The sequence below is a fragment of the Myotis davidii genome, unplaced genomic scaffold (assembly GCF_000327345.1).
Source record: "Myotis davidii unplaced genomic scaffold, ASM32734v1 scaffold2641, whole genome shotgun sequence".
Taxonomy (NCBI): Eukaryota; Metazoa; Chordata; class Mammalia; order Chiroptera; family Vespertilionidae; genus Myotis; species Myotis davidii.
The window spans coordinates 201,892-206,241 of NW_006291187.1; positions in this window are offsets into that span (position 1 = coordinate 201,892).

Genomic DNA, 4,350 nt, shown 5'->3' on the forward strand with positions numbered 1-4,350 from the left:
TGGTGTCTACATGAGTCCCAGGCCTGAGTGCATATTTGTGTCAGGACTCTTAGTCATGACCCTTTCCAACACATCTTGAAGAATTTTCTTCAGTTTGACAATATTCTCTCCATTCTTCATCTTAAAATGTTTATTCACTTAATCACTTTTGTAAATATCAGCTTCACATTTCCTAGATTCTTGTATTTGACCAACGTGCCATAAATAAAAGATAAATGATGAAGGATATATTTGTAAAAAGATTCTCATTTTAGATATCATTAATATCCAAAATGTGTCAAGGGCTCTTTAAACAAGCAAATAAAACATCGTATTAGCCATCTGTTGCCACACATATAATAAGTGGGTATCTGTGGGTCAGTCATGTGGGAGAGGGGGTGACTAAGCAGGTGGTTCTGGTTCCCAGTCTTGCAGGAGCTGCAAGAAGTCCAGAGCATCCACTTCCAAGTTGACACAGGGCAACTGGGAGGAGGCTCAGTTACTGGCCACAGGCTCTCACCACAGAACTGCTCATGATATAAACATTGGCTTCCCCAGAGCTGGTGATGGGACACAAGGAGAGAGAACAACAGAGCAAGGGAGTGAAAAAATGAAAGCCACAGCCCTTTATAACCTAATCCTGGAGGAAACCTTATGTTGTTGGTCACACACATGGGAGGGGCCACACTGGGTGTCAATAGCAGGGCCATCTTGGATGCTGGCTGCCATCAACATAAAAATAGTCATATATAAAGATATTTGTTTCCCCAGTGATAAGGAAAATCAAATTATAACAATAAAAAAATATTTTTCACCTGTCAGATTAGCTGAAACTTTAAGTTGGATAGTATCTGTCATTGATTATAATGTAGGCAAATGGGGGTGCTTATACCTTGTCCTGGAAATAGACATTAAAAGCACAATTTGCAGTCACTTCTAATGGAGTACATCACTTCTAGGTATTTCTCCTGAAGAAACATTGATTCACATTCACAAGATTTGGGCTCAGGTGTGCACATGGAAGAAATTTTTGCTGTACAAAGAGAATAAAAACAAACAGGATGCCCACAAATGGGAATTCTTTAATAGTATGGTATATCCAGAGTACAGAAAATGTTGCTAAGTGAAGAAAACTCTGTGCCAAATATATGTATCTTGTGATCCAATTTAAGCAAATTAATTTTTTTAAAAACACTCTTTTATGTGATTAATACATACACCCACTCACTCACGTTGAAGTACAGAAAATCTGCATGCCTTATTCACAGCTCAACCCCCAGGACTGTGCACAGAGCCATCCTAGATAAAAAGTGTCAGGCGATGATCATTGGAAACAATTCAACACCAACAGGAATCCCCAATTTGGGGTGCATAAAAAAGGAAACTTTATTCAGTGCAAACAGCTCAATAATGTTACAGCTCAATTGTGAAGCAGAACAGCTATGACGCAACCCTGGGGCCAGGCCCCTCTCTGGCAGTTCTGCACTGCTACGGTCTGCTCCACCCTGTTCCTTGGAAACCTAGCAGTGTTTCTCCTTAGGTGAAAAGGCAAAGTGCACTCTCAGACTCATAATGGAGCTGACCTATAGAGAGAGAAGTTCCTACTCCTGGTCCCTGATTGGTCCATGTTCACGTAAATCAGGAGTCCAAATCACCCAAAAATCACTGTCCTGATTGATCAGAATGGAGCCACTCCTGATTGGTCAGTGAAGGTGCAAAGTCTCAATCCTATTTGTTGAATTGTATTCCAGGAACTCCTTTATAAGGGCTAGTTCAGCTGGCAGAACACTGTACAAGCAGGCAGTTCAGTGCCGAAGTAGATCGTTCAGTATAGGCTTTTCCCTGCAGTGCAGTTTTCAGGAAAGGCTTCTATAAACAGCTATTATACTCTGGCTTTGTTCATTTGTTTTGTTTTAATTTTATTTATTGACTAGAGGCCCAGTGCACGAATTCATGCACTGCTGAGGTCTGGCTGGCCCAGCCCCAATCAGGGAGGATTGGGGCTAGGCCTGTTGGGAGGAGGAGATAGCAGGAGATTTGCCAGCTGGCCCACACTGATCCAGGCCCGATCAGGGCTGGGCCGGCTGGGGGGAGGGGCCACAGGCAATTGGCTGGTGGGCCCTGCACACAATTGGGTTTGGAGGCCGATTGGGAGTAGGGCCAGACATGGGGAGGGGCTGTGGATGGCAGGCTGGCTGGCCCCACCCCCTAATGGGATAGAGGGTGATGATTCTGGGCCAGCAGCCTGGGGGAGGGGCCATGAGTGGTTGGCTGCTGAGCCCTTCCCCTGATCAGGGTGGGGTGGCTATTTGGGGTGGCGGTGGGTGGGGGGAGGTTCTGCAGGAGGTTGGCCAGCTGGTCCCACCCCTTATTGGGGTGGGGGGCCCATGAGGGCAGGGCAAGTTAGGGAAGGGGCTGTGGACCAATCAGGGTGGTGGGGGCCCATTGGGGGTGAGGCTGGCTGGGGGGAGGGGCTGCAGGTGGTTGGCCAGCCAGCCCTGCACCCTATTTGGGTGGAGAGGTGATCAGCTGCGGGCTGGCCAGGGGGAGGTGCTGCAGGCCAATCAGGGTGTTGGTGGCCTATCAGGGATGGGGTTGGCCAGGAGAAGGGCAGGAGGGAGGCATTTGGCCAGCTGGCCCCTCCCTTGATCTGGGTGGGAGAGTCCTATCAGGGCGGCCCGCCGTGGGGAGGGGCCATGGGAGGTAGGCCGGCTAGCTCCACCCCCTGATTGGGTGGTTCACTGGCCACAGTGGGCATCATAGTGACTGGTCGTTCCAGTTGTTATGGTTATGGTCTCTGGCTTTTTATGTATATAGATTGATTTTAGATAGGAGGACAAGAGAGAGAGAGAAATTTCAATTTACTGTTCCACCCATTCATTCACTCACTGGCTGACTTTTTTGTTGTTGTTAATCCTCACCCAAGTGTGTTTTTCCATGGACATTTAGAGAGAGTAGATGGGAGAGGGAGAGACAGAGAGAGAGAGAAACGTTGATGTTTCGACATATCATCGATTGGTTCCTCCTGCATGCACCCTGACCTGGATCCAGGGATCAAGCCTGCAACTGAGGTATGTGTCCTTGACAGGAATCAAATCTGGGACTCTTCTGTCCAAGGGCCAATGCTCTACCCACTGAGAAAAACTGGCTGGGGATCATTGGTTGACTCTCCTTTGTGCCCTGACAGAAGATGGAACTTGAAACCTTGGTATATTTGGATGACACTCTAACCAACTGAGCAACCCAGCCAGAGCAGGCTCTGTTTTTTTTTTAAATTTGAGCCCAGTTAACCAACAAAAATCTTTGTTGGTGATTAAAAATGGCAGCAGAGTAGGTGGATGCTACATGGACATAATCCCAGGAACAAGCTGGAACTACAACTGAAATATGAAAAAGCTTCCTGAATAATCAATGGGAAACTTACAGGAGAGAACCCTGATACCCAAGGACCAAAGATGGAGACCACATAGAGACTGCTAGGAGGGGCAGAGGTGCAAAAGGGCTTGCTAGGCACCCACAGACAACAACTGAAGTCCCAAGGGATATCTCAGCTGTGAAGGGCAGGGGGCGGGGGTGCTACAGAAAACTCTGGGATCTAATCCCGAAGCTGGGCTCCCCAGCAGAGAGCACTAAACTGAGGAGGGTACCCACATAACATCTAGCTGTGAAAAGCAGTGGGTTCCTGTCTGCCAGGGAGTGGCAGCTGAAAGTTCGGGCACCCTCTTGAAGGGCCAATGCACAAAAATTCTCTGTGGATCCACTCACCTTGGGCTCTGGCAGAGGAATAGTGAAGTGTACTGGAACTGTGAGAGCAGAACCCAAGACTAGGGACTTAAAGGATGGAGCCCAGGAGGCAGACACCCCAAGTTTGCTGGGATGAGTAATTGCCTTACACAGCAGAGGACATCTTTCCCACATAGATATCTGCCTTGCCTGGGGAAAAGACAGTGGACACATTTTATTGGAAAACACCTTGCCCTGAGGCCACTTAAGAGATTAAAAGTAACAATTAGCTTCTAGGCAGAACCAACTGCCCACCCTGTTGAAAAAACTCTCACTATACCTGAGGATGATTGCCGGGGGCAATTCAAGTCAGAATTCTATTAGTCTGTAGACAGAGGAGGTCTCTGGAGGCTTTGAGTCTTTGCCTGATCCAATTAGTCAGAAACAGACTTTAACATTGTCCTGCACTAGAGATTGAGAGGTGTAGAAGATCTATCTAATACATAGTCACACACCCAAACAGACAACCAAAATGAGGAAACAAAAGAAACAACCCCCAAATGAAAGAACTAGAGAAATCTCCAGAAGAAGAGATAAATGAAGCAGGGATAAGAAATTTACCTGAAACAGAGTTCAGAGTAATTGCAA